This window comes from Schistocerca americana, chromosome 7, assembly GCF_021461395.2.
Source record: "Schistocerca americana isolate TAMUIC-IGC-003095 chromosome 7, iqSchAmer2.1, whole genome shotgun sequence".
In the NCBI taxonomy this organism is placed as follows: Eukaryota; Metazoa; Arthropoda; class Insecta; order Orthoptera; family Acrididae; genus Schistocerca; species Schistocerca americana.
The window spans coordinates 9,498,510-9,521,685 of NC_060125.1; positions in this window are offsets into that span (position 1 = coordinate 9,498,510).

Here is a 23,176-nt window from a genome sequence, read left to right on the forward strand (position 1 = left end):
TGAACTTCTTATTGACGTTGAAACACACAAATTGCATCGGAATTAAATACAAAAGGCACAATTCCGAATTAAGTACAAGAAGACTGACTCTTCTTACTGTCTATGTTTTGAACCATTCATGTGACACTAGTTATAGATTCCGATGCTTCACTCCTGGTGTACTGTAACCCTTGGACCTTCTTATTGACGATGAAACACAGAAATTGCATCGGAATTGAATACAAAAGGCACAATGGCGACTTAAGTACAAGAAGACTGACTCTTCTTACTGACTATGATTTGAACCATTCATGTGACACTAGTTATAGATTCCGGTGCTTCATTTCAGGTTTACTGTATCCCTTGGACCTTCTTATTGACGATGAAACACGGAAATTGCATCGGAAATAAATACAAAAGGCACAATGCCGACTTAAGTACAGGAAGACTGACTCTTCTTACTGACTATGTTTTGAACCATTCCTGTGACACTAGTTATAGATTCTGATGCTTCACTTCAGGTTTACTGTATTCCTTGGACCTTCTTATTGACGATGAAACACAGAAATTGCATCGGAATTAAATACAAAACGCACAATGCCGACTTAAGTACAAGAAGACTGACTCTTCTTACTGATTACGTTTTGAACCATTCCTATGACACTAGTAATAGATTCCGATGCTTGACTTCAGATTTACTGTATCCCCCTGACCATCTTATTCTCGATGAAACGCAGAAATGGCATCGGAATTAAATACTAAAGGCACAATGCCGAATTAAGTACAAGAAGACTGACTCTTCTTACTGACGATGTTTTGAACCATTCCTGTGACATTAGTTATAGATTCCGATGCTTCACTCCAGGATTACTGTATCCCTTGGACCCCTTTACTGACGATAAAACACAGAAATTGCATCGGAATTAAATACAAAAGGCACAATGGTGACTTAAGTACAAGATGTCTGACTCTTCTTTCTGACTATGTTTGAACCATTATTGTGACACTAGTTATAGATTCCAATGCTTCACTCCCGGTTTACTGTATCCCTCTGACCTTCTTATTGACGATGAAACACAGAAATTGCATCGGAATTAAATTAAAAAGTCACATTGCCGACTTAAGTACAAGAAGACTTACTCTTCCCACTGTCTATGCTTTGAACCATTCCTGTCGGAATTAAATACAAAAGGCACAATGCGGACTTAAGTACAAGAATACTGACTCTTGTTACTGTCTATGTTTTGAACCATCCCTGTGACACCAGTTATAGATTCCGAAGCTTCACTTCAGGTTAACTGTATCCCTCTGACCTTCTTATTGACGATGAAACACAGAAATTGCATCGGAATTAAATACAAAAGGCACAATTCCGAATTAAGTACAAGAAGACTGACTCTTCTTACTGTCTATGTTTTGAACCATTCATGTGACACTAGTCATAGATTACGATGCTTCACTCCAGGATTACTGTATCCCTTGGAACCTCTTATTGACGATGAAACACAGAAATTGCATCGGAATTAAATTCAAAAGGCACAATGGCGACTTAAGTACAAGATGTCTGACTCTTCTTACTGACTATGATTTGAAACATTCATGTGACACTAGTTGTAGATTCCGGTGCTTCACTTCAGGTTTACTGTATCGCTTGGACCTTCTTGTTGACGATGATACACAGAAATTGCATCGGAAATAAATACAAAAGGCACAATGCCGACATAAGTACAAGAAGACTGACTCTTCTTACTGACTATGTTTTGAACCATTCCTGTGACACTAGTTATAGATTCTGATGCTTCACTTCAGGTTTACTGTATCCCTTGGACCTTCTTATTGACGATGAAACACAGAAATTGCATCGGAATTAAATACAAAAGGCACAAAGCCACTTAAGTACAAGAAGACTGACTCTTCTTACTGACTATGTTTTAAACCATTCCTGTGACACTAGTTGTATATTCCGATGCTTGACTTCAGATTTACTGTATCCCTCTGACCTTCTTACTCACGATGAAACACAGAAACGGCATCGGAATTAAATACAAAAGGCACAATGCCGACTTTAGTACAGGAAGACTGACTTTTCTTACAGACTATGTTTTGATTAACTCCAATGACACTAGTTATAGATTCCGATGCTTCACTCCAGGTTTACTGTATCCCTTGGACCTTCTTATTGACGATGAAACACAGAAATTGCATCGGAATTAAATACAAAAGGCGCAATGCCGACTTAAGTACAAGAATACTGACTCTTCTCACTGTCGATGTTTGAACCATCCCTGTGACACTAGTTACAGTTTCCGATGCTTCACTTCAGGTTTACTGTATAACTCTGACCTTCCTATTGACGATGAAACACAGAAATTGCATCGGAATTAAATACAAAAGTCATAATTCCGAATTAAGTACAGGAAGACTGACTCTTCCCACTGTCTATGTTTTGAACCATTCCTGTTACGCTAGTTATAGATTCCGATGCTTGACTTCAGATTTACTGTATCCCCCTGACCTTCTTATTGACGATGAAACACAGAAATTGCATAGGAATTAAATAGAAAAGGCACAATGCCGTCTTAAGTACAAGAAGACTGACTCTTCCTACTGTCTATGCTTTCAACCATTATAGTGACACTAGTTATAGATTCCGATGCTTCACTTCTGGTTTACTGAATACCTTGGACCTTCTTATTGACGATGAAACACTGACATTGCATCTGAATTAAATACAAAAAGCACAATGCCGACTTTAGTACAAGAAGACTGACTCTTCTTACAGACTATGTTTTGATTCATTCCTATGACACTAGTTATAGATTCCGATGCATCACTCCAGGTTTACTGTATCCCTTGGACCTTCTTATTGACGATGAAACACAGAAATTAGATCGGAATTAAATAAAAAATGCACAATGCCGACATAAGTACAAGAAGACTGACGCTACTTACTGCCTATGTTTTGAACCATTGAAGTGACACTAGTTATAGATTCCGGTGCTTCAGTTCAGGTTTGCTGTATCCCTCTGACCTTCTTATTGACGATGAAACACAGAAATTGCATCGGAATTAAATACAAAAGGCACAATGCCGACTTAAGTACAATAATACTGACTCCTCTTACTGTCTATGTTTTGAACCATCCCTGTGACACTAGTTATAGATTCCGATGCTTCACTTCTGGTTTACTGAATCCCTTGGACCCTCTTATTGACGATGAAACACTGAAATTGCATCTGAATTAAATACAAAAAGCACAAGCCGACTTTAGTACAAGAAGACTGACAATTCTTACAGACTATGTTTTGATTCATTCCTATGACACTAGTTATAGATTCCGATGCATCACTCCAGGTTTACTGTATCCCTTGGACCTTCGTATTGACGATGAAACACAGAAATTGCATCGGAATTAAATTCAAAAGCACAATGCAGACTTAAGTACAAGAAGACTGACTCTTCTTACTGACTATGTTTGAACCATTATTGTGACACTAGTTATAGATTCCGATGCTTCACACCCGATTTACTGTATCCCTTGGACCTTTTTATTAACGATGAAACACAAAAATTGCATCGGAATTAAATACAAAAGGCACAATGCCGACTTAAGTACAAGAATACTGACTCCTCTTACTGTCTATGTTTTGAACCATCCCTGTGTCACTAGTTATAGATTCCGATGCATCACTCCAGGTTTACTGTATCCCTTGGACCTAATTATTGACGATGAAACACAGAAATTACATTGGAATTAGATACAAATGGCACAATGCCGACTTAAGTACAAGAAGACTGACTCTTCTTACTGACTAAGTCTTGAACCATTCCTGTGACACTAGTTATAGATTCCGATGCTTCACTCCAGGTTTACTGTATCCCTTGGACCTTCTTATTGACGATGAAACACTGAAATTGCATCTGGACTAAATACAAAAAGCACAATGCCGACTTTAGTACAAGAAGACTGACTCTTCTTACAGACTATGTTTTGATTCATTCCTGTGACACTAGTTATAGATTCCGATGCTTCACTCCAGGTTTACTGTATCCCTTGGACCTTCTTATAGACGATGAAACACAGAAATTGCATCGGAATTAAATACAAAATGCACAATGCAGACTTAAGTACAAGAAGACTGAATCTTCTTACTGACTATGTTTGTACCATTATTGTGACACTAGTTATAGATTCCAATGCTTCACCCCCGGTTTACTGTATCCCTGGGACCTTTTTATTAACGATGAAACACAAAAGTTGAATAGGAATTAAATAGAAAGGGCACAATGCCGACTTAAGTACAAGAAGACTGACTCTATGTTTTGAACCAATCCTGTGACACTAGTTATAGATTCCCATGCTTCACTTCACGTTTACTGTATCCCTCTGACCTTCTTATTGACGATGAAACACACAAATTGCATCGGAAATAAATACAAAAGGCACAATGCCGACTTAAGTACAAGAAGACTGACTCTTCTTACTGACTATGATTTGAACCATTCCTGTGACACTAGTTATAGATTCTGATGCTTCACTTCAGGTTTACTGTATCCCTTGGACGCTCTTATTGACGATGAAACACAGAAATTGCATCGGAATTAAATACAAAACGCATTATGCCGACTTAAGTACAAGAAGACTAACTCTTCTTACTGATTATGTTTTGAACCATTCCTATGACACTAGTAATAGATTCCGATGCTTGACTTCAGATTTACTGTATCCCCCTGACCTTCTTATTCTCGATGAAACGCAGAAATGGCATCGGAATTAAATACTAAAGGCACAATGCCGAATTAAGTACAAGAAGACTGACTCTTCTTACTGTCGATGCTTTGAACCATTAGTGTGACACTAGTTATAGATTCCGATGCTTCACTCCAGGTTTACTGTATCCCTTGGACCTTCTTATTGACGATGAAACACAGAAATTGCATCGGAATTAAAAAAAAATGCACAATGCCGACTTAAGTACAAGAAGACTGACGCTACTTACTGTCTATGTTTTGAACCATTCCTGTTGACACTAGTTAGAGATTACGATGCTTCACTCCAGGTTTACTATACCCCTAGGACCTTCTTATTGACGATGAAACACAGAAATTGCATAGGAATTAAATAGAAAAGGCACAATGCCGACTTAAGTACAAGAAGACTGACTCTTCCTACTGTCTATGCTTTGAACCATTGTAGTGACACTAGTTATAGATTCCAGTGCTTCAGTTCAGGTTTACTGTATCCCTCTGACCTTCTTATTGACGATGAACCACAGATATTGCATCGGAATTAAATACAAAAGGCACAATGCCGACTTAAGTACAATAATACTGACTCTTCTTACTGTCTATGTTTTGAACCATCCCTGTGACACTAGTTATAGATTCCGATGCTTCACTTCTGGTTTTCTGAATCCCTTGGACGTTCTTATTGACGATGAAACACTGAAATTGCATCTGAATTAAATACAAAAAGCACAAGCCGACTTTAGTACAAGAAGACTGACTCTTCTTACAGACTATGTTTTGATTCATTCCTATGACACTAGTTATACATTCCGATGCATCACTCCAGGTTTACTGTATCCCTTGGACCTTCTTATTGACGATGAAACACAAAAAATTTCTTCGGAACTAAATTCAAAAGCACAATGCAGACTTAAATACAAGAAGACTGACTCTTCTTTCTGACTATGTTTGAACCATTATTGTGACACTAGTTATAGATTCCGATGCTTCACATCCGGTTCACTGTATCCCTTGGACCTTTTTATTAACGATGAAACACAAAAATTGCATCGGAATTAAATACAAAAGGCACAATGCCGACTTAATTACAAGAATACTGACTCTTCTTACTGTCTATGTTTTGAACCATCCCTGTGTCACTAGTTGTAGATTCCGATGCATCACTCCAGGTTTACTGTATCCCTTGGACCTACTTATTGACGCTGAAGTACAGAAATTGCATCGGAATTAAATACAAATGGCACAATGCCGACTTAAGTACAAGAAGACCGACTCTTCTTACAGACTATGTTTTGATTCATTCCTATGACACTAGTTATAGATTCCGATGCTTCACTCCAGGTTTACTGTATCCCTTGGACCTTCTTATTGACGATGAAACACAGAAATTGCATCGGAATTATATACAAAAGTCACATTGCCGACTTAAGTACAAGAAGACTGACTCTTCCCACTGTCTATGTTTTGAACCATTCCTGTTACAGTAGTTATAAATTCCGATGCTTCACTTCAGGTTTGCTGTATCCCTTGGACCTTCTTATTGACGATGAAACACAGAAATTGCTTCGGAATTAAATACAAAAGGCACAATGTCGACTTAAGTACAAGAATACTGACTCTTGTTACTGTATATGTTTTGAACCATCCCTGTGACACTAGTTACAGATTCCGATGCTTCACTTCAGGTTTACTGTATCCCTCTGACCTTCTTATTGACGATGAAACACAGAAATTGCATCGTAATTAAATACAAAAGGCACAATTCCAAATTAAGTACAAGAAGACTGACTCTTCTTACTGTCTATGTTTTGAACCATTCATGTGACACTAGTTATAGACTCCGATGCTTCACTCCAGGTTTACTGTAACCCTTGGACCTTCTTATTGACGATGAAACACAGAAATTGCATCGGAATTAAATACAAAAGGCACAATGGCGACTTAAGTACAAGAACTCTGACTCTTCTTACTGACTATGATTTGAACCATTCATGTTACACTAGTTATAGATTCCGGTGCTTCACTTCAGGTTTACTGTTTCCCTTGGACCTTCTTATCGACGATGAAACACGGAAATTGCATCGGAAATAAATACAAAAGGCACAATGCCGAATTAAGTACAAGAAAACTGACTCTTCTTACTGACTACGTTTTGAACCATTCATGTGACACTAGTTATAGATTCTGATGCTTCACTTCAGGTTTACTGTATCCTTTGGACCTTTTTATTGACGATGAAGCACAGAAATTGCATCGGAATTAATTACAAAACGCACAATGTCGACTTAAGTACAAGAAGACTGACTCTTCTTACTGACTATGTTTTGAACCATTCCTGTGACACTAGTAATAGATTCCGATGCTTGACTTCAGATTTACTGTATCCCTCTGACCTTCTTATTTTCGATGAAACACAGAAATGGCATCGGAATTAAATACTAAAGGCACAATGCCGAATTAAGTACAAGCAGACTGACTCTTCTTACTGTCGATGTTTTGAACCATGCCTGTGACACTAGTTATAGATTCTGATGCTTCACTCCAGGTTTACTGTATCCCTTGGAACTTCTTATTGACGATGAAACACCGAAATTGCATCGGAATTAAAATAAAAAGGCACAATGCCGACTTAAGTACAAGAAGACTGACGCTACTTACTGTCTATGTTTTGAACCATTCCTGTGACACTAGTTATAGATTCCGATGCTTCACACCAGGTTTACTATATCCCTAGAACCTTCCTATTGACGATGAAACACAGAAATTGCATCGGAATTAAATAGAAAAGGCAGAATGCCGACTTAAGTTCAAGAAGACTGACTCTTCCTACTGTCTATGCTTTGAACCATTACAGTGACACTAGTTATAGATTCCGGTGCTTCAGTTCAGGTTTACTGTATCCCTCTGACCTTCTTATTGTCGATGAAACACAGAGATTGCGTCGGAATTAAATATAAAAGGCACAATGCCGACTTAGGTACAAGAATACTGACTCTTCTTACTGTCTATGTTTTGACCCATCCCTGTGACACTAGCTATAGTTTCCGATGCTTCACTTCTGGTTTACTGAATCCCTTTGACCTTCTTATTGACGATGAAACACTGAAATTGCATCTGAATTAAATACAAAAGGAACAATGCCGACTTTAGTACAAGAAGACTGACTCTTCTTACAGACTATGTTTTGATTCATTCCTATGACACTAGTTATAGATTCCGATGCTTCACTCCAGGTTTACTGTATCCCTTGGACCTTCTTATTGACGATGAAACACAGAAATTGCATCGGAATTCAATACAAAAGGCACAATGCAGACTTAAGTACAAGAAGACTGACTCTTCTTACTGACTATGTTTGAACCATTATTGTGACACTAGTTATAGATTCCAATGCTTCACTCCCGGTTTACTGTAACCCTGGGACCTTTTAACTAACGATGAAACACAAAAATTGCATAGGAATTAAATAGAATAGGCACAATGCCGACTTAAGTACAAGAAGACTGACTCTTCCTACTGTCTGTGTTTTGAACCATTCCTGTGACACTAGTTATAGATTCCGGTGCTTCAGTTCAGGTGTACTGTATCCCTATGACCTTCTTATTGACGATGAAACACAGAAATTGCATCGGAATTAAATACAAAAGTCACATTGCCGACTTAAGTACAAGAAGACTGACTCTTCCCACTGGCTATGTTTTGAACCATTCCTGTTACACTAGTTATAGATTCCGATGCTTCACTTCAGGTTTACTGTATCCCTTGGACCTTCTTATTGACGATGAAACACAGAAATTGCATCGGAATTAAATACAAAAGGCACAATTCCGAATTAAGTACAAGAAGACTGACTCTTCTTACTGTCTATATTTTGAACCATTCATGTAACACTAGTTATAGATTCCGATGCTTCACTCCAGGTTTACTGTAACCCTTGGACCTTCTTATTGACGATGAAACACAGAAATTGCGTCGGAATTAAATACAAAAGGCACAATGGCGACTTAAGTACAAGAACTCTGACTCTTCTTACTGACTATGTTTGAACCATTATTGTGACACTAGTTATAGATTCCAATGCTTCACTCCCGGTTTACTGTAACCCTGGGACCTTTTAACTAACGATGAATTACAAAAATTGCATAGGAATTAAATAGAAAAGGCACAATGCCGACTTAAGTACAAGAAGACTGACTCTTCCTACTGTCTGTGTTTTGAACCATTCCTGTGACACTAGTTATAGATTCCGGTGCTTCAGTTCAGGTGTACTGTATCCCTATGACCTTCTTATTGACGATGAAACACAGAAATTGCATCGGAATTAAATACGAAAGTCACATTGCCGACTTAAGTACAAGAAGACTGACTCTTCCCACTGGCTATGTTTTGAACCATTCCTGTGACACTAGTTATAGATTCCGATGCTTCACTCCAGGTTTACTATATCCCTAGGACCTTCTTATTGACGATGAAACCCAGAAATTGCATAGGAATTAAATACTAAAGGCACAATGCCGAATTAAGTACAAGAAGAATGACTCTTCTTACTGTCTATGTTTTAAACCATCCCTGTGACACTAGTTATAGATTCCAATGCTTCACTCCAGGTTTACTGTATCCCTTGGCCCTTCTTATTGGCGATGAAACATAGAAATTGCATCGGAATTGAATACAATAGGCACAATGCCGACATAAGTACAAGAAGACTGACTCTTCGTACTGACTATGTTTTGAACCAATCCTATGACACTAGTCATAAATACCGATGCTTAACTTCAGGATTACTGTATCCCACTGACCTTCTTATTGACAATGAAACACAGAAATTGCATCGGAATTAAATACAAAAGGCACGATGCCGACTGAGGTTCAAGAAGACTAACTCTTCTTACTGTCTATGTTTAGAACCATCCCTGTGACACTAGTTATAGATTCCGATGCTTCACTCCAGGTTTACTGTATCCCTTGGACCTTCTTATTGACGAAGAAACACAGAAATTGTACCGGAATTATATACAAAAGGCACAATGCCGACTTAAGTACAAGAAGACTGACTCTTCTTACTGTCTATCTTTTGAACCATTCCTGTGACACTAGTTATAGATTCAGGTGCTTCACTCCAGGTTTACTGTATCCCTCTGACCTTCTTATTGACGATGAAACACAGAAATTGCATCGGAACTAAATAGAAATGGCACAATACCGGCTTAAGTACAAGAAGACTGACTCTTCATACTGTCTATGTTTTGAACCATTCCTGTGACACTAGTTTCTTATTCCGATGCTTCACTTGAGGTTTACTGTATCCCTTGGACCTTCTTATTGACGATGAAACACAGAAATTGCATCGGAATTGAATACAAAAGGCACAATGCCGACTTAAGGAAAAGAAGTGTGACCCTTCTTACTGTCTATGTTTTGAACCATTCCTGTGACACTAGTTATAGATTCCGATGCTTCATTCCAGGTTTACTGTATCCCTTGGACCTTCCTATTGTCGATGAAACACAGAAATTGCTTTGGAATTAAATGCAAAAGGCACAAAACCGACTTAAGTACAAGAAGACTGACTCTTCTTATTGACTATGATTTGAACCATTCCTGTGACACTAGTTTAAATTCCGATGCTTCACTTCAGGTTTACTGTATCCCTCGGACCTTCTTATTGACGATGAAACACAGAAATTGCATCGGATTTAAATACAAAAGGCACAATGCAGACTTAAGTACAAAAAGACTGACTCTTCTTACTGTCTATCTTTTGAACCATTCCTGTGACACTAGTTATAGATTCCGATGCTTCACTTCAGGTTTACTGTATCCCTTGGACCTTCTTATTGACGATGAAACTCAGAAATTGCATCAGAATTAAATACAAAAGGCACAATGCCGACTAAAGTACAAGAAGACTGACTCTGCTGACAGTCTATGTTTTGAACCATTCCTGTGACACTAGTTATAGATTCCGGTGCTTCACTCCAGGTTTACTGTATTCCTTTGACCTTTTTATTGACGATGAAACTCAGAAATTGCATCAGAATTAAATGCAAAATGCACAATGCCGACTTAAGTACAAGAAGACTGAGTCTTTCAACTCTCTATGTTTTGAACCATTCCTGTGACACTAGTCATAGATTCCGATGCTTCACTTCAGGTTTACTGTATCCCTCGGACGTTCGTATTGGCGATGAAACACACAAATTGCATCGGAATTAAATACAAGAGGAACAATGCCGACTTAAGTACAAGAAGACTGACTCTTCTTACTAACTATGTTTGGAACCATTCCTGTGACACTAGTTATAGATTCCAATGCTTCACTTCAGGTTTACCGTATCCCTCTGACCTTCTTATTGACGATAAAACACAGAAATTACATCGGAATTAAATACAAATGGCACAATGCCGACTTAAGTACAAGAAGACTGACTCTTCTTACTGACTATGATTTGAACCATTCCTGTGACACTAGTTATTGATTCCGATGCTTCACTTCAGATTTACTGTATCCCTCTGACGTTCTTATTGACGACGAAACACAGAAATTGCGTCGGTATTAAATACGAAAGGCACAATGCCGATTTAAGTACAAGAAGACTGACTCATCTCACTGTCTATGTTTGGAACCATTCCGGTGACACTAGTTACAGATTCCGATGCTTCACTCCAGGTTTACTGTATACCTTGGACCATCTTATTGACGATGAAACACAGAAATTGCATCGGAATTAAATACAAAAGCATAATGCCGACTTAAGTACTAGAAGACGGACTCTATTTACTGACTATGTTTGAACCATTCCTGTGACACTAGTTATAGATTCCGATGCTTCACTCCAGGTTTACTGTATCCCTTGGACCTTCTTATTGACGAAGAAACACAGAAATTGTACCGGAATTAAATACAAAAGGCACAATGCCGACTTAAGTACAAGAAGACTGACTCTTCTTACTGTCTATCTTTTGAACCATTCCTGTGACACTAGTTATAGATTCAGGTGCTTCACTCCAGGTTTACTGTATCCCTCTGACCTTCTTATTGACGATGAAACACAGAAATTGCATCGGAACTAAATAGAAATGGCACAATACCGGCTTAAGTACAAGAAGACTGACTCTTCATACTGTCTATGTTTTGAACCATTCCTGTGACACTAGTTTTTTATTCCGATGCTTCACTTGAGGTTTACTGTATCCCTTGGACCTTCTTATTGACGATGAAACACAGAAATTGCATCGGAATTGAATACAAAAGGCACAATGCCGACTAAAGGAAAAGAAGTGTGACCCTTCTTACTGTCTATGTTTTGAACCATTCCTGTGACACTAGTTATAGATTCCGATGCTTCATTCCAGGTTTACTGTATTCCTTGGACCTTCTTATTGTCGATGAAACACAGAAATTGCATCGGAATTAAATGCAAAAGGCACAAAACCGACTTAAGTACAAGAAGACTGACTCTTCTTATTGACTATGATTTGAACCATTCCTGTGACACTAGTTTAAATTCCGATGCTTCACTTCAGGTTTACTGTATCCCTCGGACCTTCTTATTGACGATGAAACACAGAAATTGCATCGGATTTAAATACAAAAGGCACAATGCAGACTTAAGTACAAAAAGACTGACTCTATCTTTTGAACCATTCCTGTGACACTAGTTATAGATTCCGATGCTTCACTTCAGGTTTACTGTATCCCTTGGACCTTCTTATTGACGATGAAACTCAGAAATTGCATCAGAATTAAATACAAAGGGCACAATGCCGACTAATGTACAAGAAGACTGACTCTGCTGACAGTCTATGTTTTGAACCATTCCTGTGACACTAGTTATAGATTCCGGTGCTTCACTCCAGGTTTACTGTATTCCTTTGACCTTTTTATTGACGATGAAACTCAGAAATTGCATCAGAATTAAATGCAAAAGGCACAATGCCGACTTAAGTACAAGAAGACTGAGTCTTTCAACTCTCTATGTTTTGAACCATTCCTGTGACACTAGTCATAGATTCCGATGCTTCACTTCAGGTTTACTGTATCCCTCGGACGTTCGTATTGGCGATGAAACACACAAATTGCATCGGAATTAAATACAAGAGGAACAATGCCGACTTAAGTACAAGAAGACTGACTCTTCTTACTAACTATGTTTGGAACCATTCCTGTGACACTAGTTATAGATTCCAATGCTTCACTTCAGGTTTACCGTATCCCTCTGACCTTCTTATTGACGATAAAACACAGAAATTACATCGGAATTAAATACAAATGGCACAATGCCGACTTAAGTACAAGAAGACTGACTCTTCTTACTGACTATGATTTGAACCATTCCTGTGACACTAGTTATTGATTCCGATGCTTCACTTCAGATTTACTGTATCCCTCTGACGTTCTTATTGACGACGAAACACAGAAATTGCGTCGGTATTAAATACGAAAGGCACAATGCCGATTTAAGTACAAGAAGACTGACTCATCTCACTGTCTATGTTTGGAACCATTCCGGTGACACTAGTTACAGATTCCGATGCTTCACTCCAGGTTTACTGTATACCTTGTACCATCTTATTGTCGATGAAACACAGAAATTGCATCGGAATTAAATACAAAAGCAAAATACCGACTTAAGTACTAGAAGACGGACTCTACTTACTGACTATGTTTGAACCATTCCTGTGACACTAGTTATAGATTCCGATGCTTCACCCAAGGTTTACAGTATCCCTTGGATCTTCATACTGACGATGAAACACAGAAATTGCATCGTAATTAAATAGAAAAGGCACATTGCCGACTTAAGTACAAGAAGACTGACTCTTCAGACTGACAATATTTTGAACAATTCCTGTGACACCAGTTATAGATTCCGATGCTTCACTTCAGGTTTACTGTATCCCTCCGACCTTCTTATTGACGATAAGACACAGAAATTACATCGGAATCAAATACAAAAGGCATAATGCCGACTTAAGGACAAGAAGACTGACTCTTCTTACTGTCTATGTTTTGAACCATTCCTGTGACACTAGTTATAGATTCCGATGCTTCACTTCAGATTTACTGTATCCCTCTGAATTTCTTATTGACAATGAACACAGAAATTGCGTCGGAATTAAATACAAAAGGCACAATGCCGAATTAAGTACAAGAAGACTGACTCATCTCACTGTCCATGTTTTGAACCATTCCTGTGACACTAGTTATAGATTCCGATGCTTCACTCCAGGTTTACTGTATACCTTGGACCTTCTTATTGACGATGAAACACAGAAATTGCATCGGAATTAAATACAAAAGCACAATGCCGACGTAAGTACAAGAAGACGTACTCTTCTTACTGTCTATGTTTGAACCATACGTGTGACACTAGTTATAGATTCCGATGCTTCACTCCTGGTTTACTGTATCCTTTGGACCCTCTTGCTGACGATGAAACACAGAAATTGCATCGTAATTAAATTGAAAAGGCACAATGCCGACATAAGTACAAGAAGACTGACTCTTCAGACTGACTATGCTTTGAACAATTCCTGTGACACTAGTTATAGATTCCGATGTTTCACTCCAGGTTTACTGTATACCTTGGACCTTCTCATTGACGATGAAACACAGAAATTGCATCGGAATTAAATACAAAAGCACAATGCCGACGTAAGTACAAGAAGACGGACTCTTCTTACTGTCTATGCTTTGAACCATTCTTGTGACACTAGTTATAGACTCCGATGCTTCACTCCTGGTTTACTGTATCATTTGGACCTTCTTGCCGACGATGAAACACAGAAAATGCATCGTAATTAAATAGAAAAGGCTCAATGCTGACTTAAGTACAAGAAGACCGACTCTTCAGACTGACTATGCTTTGAACAATTCCTGTGACACTAGTTATAGATTACGATGCTTCACTTCAGGTTTACTGTATCCCTCTGACCTTCTTATTGACGATAGAACACAGAATTTGCATCGGAATTAAATACCAAAGGCACAATGCATACTTAAGTACATGTAGACTGACTTTTCCTATTGTCTATGCTTTGAACGTTTCCTGTGACACTAGTTATAGATTCCGATGGTTCATTTCAGGTTTACTGTATCCCTTCGACCTTCTTATTGACAATGAAGCACAGAAATTGCGTCGGAATTAAATACAAAAGGCACAATGCCGACTTAAGTACAGGACGACTGACTCTTCCAACTGTCTATGTTTTGAACCGTCCCTATGACACTAGTTATAGATTCCGATGCTTCACTCCAGGTTTACTGTATCCCTTGGACCTTCTTATTGACGATGAAACATAGAAATTGCATCGGAATTAAATACAAAAGGCACAATACCGACTTAAGTACAAGAAGAATGTCTCTTCTTACTGACTATGTTTTGAACCATTCCTGTGACACTAGTTATAAATTCCGATGCTTCACTCCAGGTTTACTGTATCCCTTAGACCTTCGTATTAACGATGAAACACAGAAATTGCATCAGAATTAAATAGGAAATGCACAATGATGACTTAAGTACAAGATGATTGACTCTTCTTACTGACTATGCTTTGAACCATTACTGTGACACTAGTTATAGATTCCGATGCTTCAATTCAGGTTTCCTTTATCCCTCTGACATTCTTATTGACGATGAAACACAGAAATTGCATCAAAATTAAATACAAAGGGCACAATGCCGAATTAAGTAACAGAAGACTGACTCTTCTCACTGACTATGTTTTGAACCATTCCTGTGACACTAGTTATAGACTCCGATGCTTCACTCCTGGTTTACTGTATCCCTTGGACCTTCTTATTGACGATGAAACACAGAAATTGCATCGAAATTAAATACAAAAGATATAATACCGACTTAAGTACAAGAAGACTGTCTCTTCTTACTGACTGTGTTTTGAACCATCCATGTGTCACTAGTTACAGATTCCGATGCTTCACTCCAGGTTTACTGTATCCCTTGGACCTACTTATTGACGATAAAACACAGAAATTGCATCGGAATTAAATACAAAAGACACAATGCCGACTTAAGTAAAAGAAGTCTGACTCTTCTTACTGTCTGTGTTTTGAACCATTCCTGTGACACTAGTTATGGATTCCGATGCTTCACTCCAGATTTACTGTATCCCTGAGACCTTCTTATTGACGATGAAACACAGAAATTGCATCAGAATTAAATACAAAATGCACAAGGCCGAATTAAATACAAGAAGACTGACTCTTCTTACTGTCTATGTTTTGAACCATTCCTGTGACACTAGTTATAGACTCCGGTGCTTCACTCCTGGTTTACTGTATCCCTTGGACCATCTTATTGACGATGAAACACAGAAATTGCATCGGCATTGAATACAAAAGGCACAATGCCGACTTAAGTAAAAGATGTCTGACTCTTCTTACTGTCTACGATTTGAACCATTCCTGTGACACTAGTTATGGATTCCGATGCTTCACTCCAGGTTTACTGTATCCCTTGGACCTACTTATTGACGATGAAACACAGAAATTGCATCGGAATTAAATAGAAAAGGCACAATAGCGACTTAAGTACAAGAAGACTGACACTTCTCACTGACTATGTTTGCACCATTCCTGTGACACTAGTCATAGATTCCGATGCTTCACTTCAGGATTACTGTATCCCTCTGACCTTGTTATTGACGATGAAACACAGAAATTGCATAGGAATAAATACAAATGGCACAATGCCGACTAAAGTACAGGAAGACTGACTCTTCTTACTGTCTATGTTTTGAACCATCCCTGTGACACTAGTTATAGATTCCGATGCATCACTCCAGGTTTACTGTATCCCTTGGCCCTTCTTATTGACGATGGAACACAGAAATTGCATCGGAATTAAATACAATTGGCACAACGCCGACTTAAGTACAAGAAGACTGACTCTTCTTACTGACTATGTTTTGAACCCTTCCTGTGACACTAGTTATAGATTCCGATGCTTCACTCCAGGTTTACTGTATCCCTTGGCCCTTCTTATTGACGATGGAACACAGAAATTGCATCGGAATTAAATACAATTGGCACAACGCCGACTTAAGTACAAGAAGACTGACTCTTCTTACTGACTATGTTTTGAACCCTTCCTGTGACACTAGTCATAGATACCGATGATTAACTTCAGGATTACTGTATCCCACTGACCTTCTTATTGACGATGAAACACAGAAATTGCATCGGAATTAAATACAAAAGGCACGATGCCGACTTAGGTGCAAGAAGACTGACTCTTCTTACTGCCTATGTTTAAAACCATCCCTGTGACACTAGTTATAGATTCCGATGCTTCACTCCAGGTTTACTGTATCCCTTGGCCCTTCTTATTGACGATGGAACACAGAAATTGCATCGGAATTAAATACAATTGGCACAACGCCGACTTAAGTACAAGAAGACTGACTCTTCTTACTGACTATGTTTTGAACCCTTCCTGTGACACTAGTTATAGATTCCGATGCTTCACTCCAGGTTTACTGTATCCCTTGGCCCTTCTTATTGACGATGGAACACAGAAATTGCATCGGAATTAAATACAATTGGCACAACGCCGACTTAAGTACAAGAAGACTGACTCTTCTTACTGACTATGTTTTGAACCCTTCCTGTGACACTAGTCATAGATACCGATGATTAACTTCAGGATTACTGTATCCCTCTGACCTTGTTATTGACGATGAAACACAGAAATTGCATAGGAATAAATACAAATGGCACAATGCCGACTAAAGTACACGAAGACTGACTCTTCTTACTGTCTATGTTTTGAACCATCCCTGTGACACTAGTTATAGATTCCGATGCTTCACTCCAGGTTTACTGTATCCCTTGGCCCTTCTTATTGACGATGGAACACAGAAATTGCATCGGAATTAAATACAATTGGCACAACGCCGACTTAAGTACAAGAAGACTGACTCTTCTTACTGACTATGTTTTGAACCCTTCCTGTGACACTAGTCATAGATACCGATGATTAACTTCAGGATTACTGTATCCCACTGACCTTCTTATTGACGATGAAACACAGAAATTGCATCGGAATTAAATACAAAAGGCACGATGCCGACTTAGGTGCAAGAAGACTGACTCTTCTTACTGCCTATGTTTAAAACCATCCCTGTGACACTAGTTATAGATTCCGATGCTTCACTCCAGGTTTACTGTATCCCTTGGACCTTCGTATTGTCGATGAAACACAGAGATTGTATCGGAATTAAATACAAAAGGCACAATGCCGACTTAAGTACAAGAAGACTGACTCTTCTTATTGACTATGTTTTGAACCACTCCTGCGACACTAGTTATAGACTCCGATGCTTCAAGAAGACTGACTCTTCTTACTGACTATGTTTTGAACCATTCCTGTGACACTAGTTATTGATTCCGATGCTTCACTTCAGATTTACTGTATCCCTCTGACGTTCGTATTGGCGATGAAACACACAAATTGCATCGGAATTAAATACAAGAGGAACAATGCCGACTTAAGTACAAGAAGACTGACTCTTCTTACTGACTATGTTTGGAACCATTCCTGTGACACTAGTTATAGATTCCAATGCTTCACTTCAGGTTTACCGTATCTCTCTGACCTTCTTATTGACGATAAAACACAGAAATTACATCGGAATTAAATACAAATTGCACAATGCCGACTTAAGTACAAGAAGACTGACTCTTCTTACTGACTATGTTTTGAACCATTCCTGTGACACTAGTTATTGATTCCGATGCTTCACTTCAGATTTACTGTATCCTTCTGACGTTCTTATTGACGACGAAACACAGAAATTGCGTCGGTATTAAATACGAAAGGCACAATGCCGATTTAAGTACAAGAAGACTGACTCATCTCACTGTCTATGTTTGGAACCATTCCGGTGACACTAGTTACAGATTCCGATGCTTCACTCCAGGTTTACTGTATACCTTGGACCATCTTATTGACGATGAAACACAGAAATTGCATCGGAATTAAATACAAAAGCACAATGCCGACTTAAGTACTAGAAGACGGACTCTACTTACTGACTATGTTTGAACCATTCCTGTGACACTAGTTATAGATTCCGATGCTTCACCCAAGGTTTACAGTATCCCTTGGATCTTCATACTGACGATGAAACACAGAAATTGCATCGTAATTAAATAGAAAAGGCACGTTGCCGACTTAAGTACAAGAAGACTGACTCTTCAGACTGACAATATTTTGAACAATTCCTGTGACACCAGTTATAGATTCCGATGCTTCACTTCAGGTTTACTGTATCCCTCTGACCTTCTTATTGACGATAAGACACAGAAATTACATCGGAATTAAATACAAAAGGCATAATGCCGACTTAAGGACAAGAAGACTGACTCTTCTTACTGTCTATGTTTTGAACCATTCCTGTGACACTAGTTATAGATTCCGATGCTTCACTTCAGATTTACTGTATCCCTCTGAATTTCTTATTGACAATGAAACACAGAAATTGCGTCGGAATTAAATACAAAAGGCACAATGCCGACATAAGTACAAGAAGACTGACTCATCTCACTGTCCATGTTTTGAACCATTCCTGTGACACTAGTTATAGATTCCGATGCTTCACTCCAGGTTTACTGTATACCTTGGACCTTCTTATTGACGATGAAACACAGAAATTGCATCGGAATTAAATACAAAAGCACAATGCCGACGTAAGTACAAGAAGACGTACTCTTCTTACTGTCTATGTTTTGAACCATACGTGTGACACTAGTTATAGATTCCGATGCTTCACTCCTGGTTTACTGTATCCTTTGGACCCTCTTGCTGACGATGAAACACAGAAATTGCATCGTAATTAAATTGAAAAGGCACAATGCCGACATAAGTACAAGAAGACTGACTCTTCAGACTGACTATGCTTTGAACAATTCCTGTGACACTAGTTATAGATTCCGATGTTTCACTCCAGGTTTACTGTATACCTTGGACCTTCTCATTGACGATGAAACACAGAAATTGCATCGGAATTAAATACAAAAGCACAATGCCGACGTAAGTACAAGAAGACGGACTCTTCTTACTGTCTATGCTTTGAACCATTCTTGTGACACTAGTTATAGACTCCGATGCTTCACTCCTGGTTTACTGTATCATTTGGACCTTCTTGCCGACGATGAATCACAGAAAATGCATCGTAATTAAATAGAAAAGGCTCAATGCTGACTTAAGTACAAGAAGACCGACTCTTCAGACTGACTATGCTTTGAACAATTCCTGTGACACTAGTTATAGATTACGATGCTTCACTTCAGGTTTACTGTATCCATCTGACCTTCACATTGACGATAGAACACAGAATTTGCATCGGAATTAAATACCAAAGGCACAATGCCCACTTAAGTACATGTAGACTGACTTTTCCTATTGTCTATGCTTTGAAAGATTCCTGTGACACTAGTTATAGATTCCGATGGTTCATTTCAGGTTTACTGTATCCCTTCGACCTTCTTATTGACAATGAAGCACAGAAATTGCATCGGAATTAAATACAAAAGGCACAATGCCGACTTAAGTACAGGACGACTGACTCTTCCAACTGTCTATGTTTTGAACCGTCCCTATGACACTAGTTATAGATTCCGATGCTTCACTCCAGGTTTACTGTATCCCTTGGACCTTCTTATTGACGATGAAACACAGAAATTGCATCGGAATTAAATACAAGAGGCACAATACCGACTTAAGTACAAGAAGAATGTCTCTTCTTACTGACTATGTTTTGAACCATTCCTGTGACACTAGTTATAAATTCCGATGCTTCACTCCAGGTTTACTGTATCCCTTAGACCTTCTTATTGACGATGAAACACAGAAAATGCATCTTAATTAAATACAAAATGCACAATGCCGACTTATGTAAAAGAAGTCTGACTCTTCTTACTGTCTGTGCTTTGAACCATTCCTGTGACACTAGTGATGGATTCCGATGGTTCACTCCAGGTTTACTGTATCCCTTAGACCTTCGTATTAACGATGAAACACAGAAATTGCATCAGAATTAAATAGAGAATGCACAATGATGACTTAAGTACAAGATGATTGACTCTTCTTACTGACTATGCTTTGAACCATTACTGTGACACTAGTTATAGATTCCGATGCTTCAATTCAGGTTTCCTTTATCCTTCTGACCTTCTTATTGACGATGAAACACAGAAATTGCATCACAATTAAATACAAAGGGCACAATGCCGAATTAAGTAACAGAAGACTGACTCTTCTCACTGACTATGTTTTGAACCATTCCTGTGACACTAGTTATAGACTCCGATGCTTCACTCCTGGTTTACTGTATCCCTTGGTCCTTCTTATTGACGATGAAACACAGAAATTGCATCGAAATTAAATACAAAAGACATAATACCGACTTAAGTACAAGAAGACTGTCTCTTCTTACTGACTGTGTTTTGAACCATCCATGTGTCACTAGTTACAGATTCCGATGCTTCACTCCAGGTTTACTGTATCCCTTGGACCTACTTATTGACGATGAAACGCAGAAATTGCATCGGAATTAAATACAAAAGACACAATGCCGACTTAAGTAAAAGAAGTTTGACTCTTCTTACTGTCTGTGTTTTGAACCATTCCTGTGACACTAGTTATGGATTCCGATGCTTCACTCCAGATTTACTGTATCCCTGAGACCTTCTTATTGACGATGAAACACAGAAATTGCATCAGAATTAAATACAAAAGGCACAAGGCCGAATTAAATACAAGAAGACTGACTCTTCTTACTGTCTATGTTTTGAACCATTCCTGTGACACTAGTTATAGACTCCGGTGCTTCACTCCTGGTTTACTGTATCCCTTGGACCATCTTATTGACGATGAAACACATAAATTGCATCGGCATTGAATACAAAAGGCACAATGCCGACTTAAGTAAAAGATGTCTGACTCTTCTTACTGTCTATGATTTGAACCATTCCTGTGACACTAGTTATGGATTCCGATGCTTCACTCCAGGTTTACTGTATCCCTTGGACCTACTTATTGACGATGAAACACAGAAATTTCATCGGAATTAAATAGAAAACGCACAATAGCGACTTAAGTACAAGAAGACTGACACTTCTCACTGACTATGTTTGCACCATTCCTGTGACACTAGTCATAGATTCCGATGCTTCACTTCAGGATTACTGTATCCCTCTGACCTTGTTATTGACGATGAAACACAGAAATTGCATCGGAATAAATTCAAATGGCACAATGCCGACTAAAGTACACGAAGACTGACTCTTCTTACTGTCTATGTTTTGAACCATCCCTGTGACACTAGTTATAGATTCCGATGCTTCACTCCAGGTTTACTGTATCCCTTGGCCCTTCTTATTGACGATGAAACACAGAAATTGCATCGGAATTAAATACAATTGGCACAACGCCGACTTAAGTACAAGAAGACTGACTCTTCTTACTGACTATGTTTTGAACCCTTCCTGTGACACTAGTCATAGATACCGATGATTAACTTCAGGATTACTGTATCCCACTGACCTTCTTATTGACGATGAAACACAGAAATTGCATCGGAATTAAATACAAAAGGCACGATGCCGACTTAGGTACAAGAAGACTGACTCTTCTTACTGTCTATGTTTAAAACCATCCCTGTGACACTAGTTATAGATTCCGATGCTTCACTCCAGGTTTACTGTATCCCTTGGACCTTCGTATTGTCGATGAAACACAGAGATTGTATCGGAATTAAATACAAAAGGCACAATGCCGACTTAAGTACAAGAAGACTGACTCTTCTTATTGACTATGTTTTGAACCATTCCTGTGACACTAGTTATAGATTACGATGCTTCACTCCTGGTTTACTGTATCCATTGGACCTCCTTATTGACGAAGACACAGAAATTGCATTGGAATTGAACACAAAAGGCACAATGCCGACTTAAGTAAAAGAAGTCTGACCCTTCTTACTGTCTATGTTTTGAACCATCCCTGTGACACTAGTTATAGATTCCAATGCTTCACTCCAGGTTTACTGTATCCCTTGGCCCTTCTTATTGGCGATGAAACAAAGAAATTGCATCGGAATTGAATACAGTAGGCACGATGCCGACATAAGTACAAGAAGACTGACTCTTCGTACTGACTATGTTATGAACCATTCCTGTGACACTAGTCATAGATACCGATGCTTAACTTCAGGATTACTGTATCCCACTGACCTTCTTATTGACGATGAAACACAGAAATTGCATCGGAATTAAATACAAAAGGCACGATGCCGAATTAGGTACAAGAAGACTGACTCTTCTTACTGTCTATGTTTGGAACCATCCCTGTGACACTAGTTATAGATTCCGATGCTTCACTCCAGGTTTACTGTATCCCTTGGACCTTCTTATTGACGATGAAAC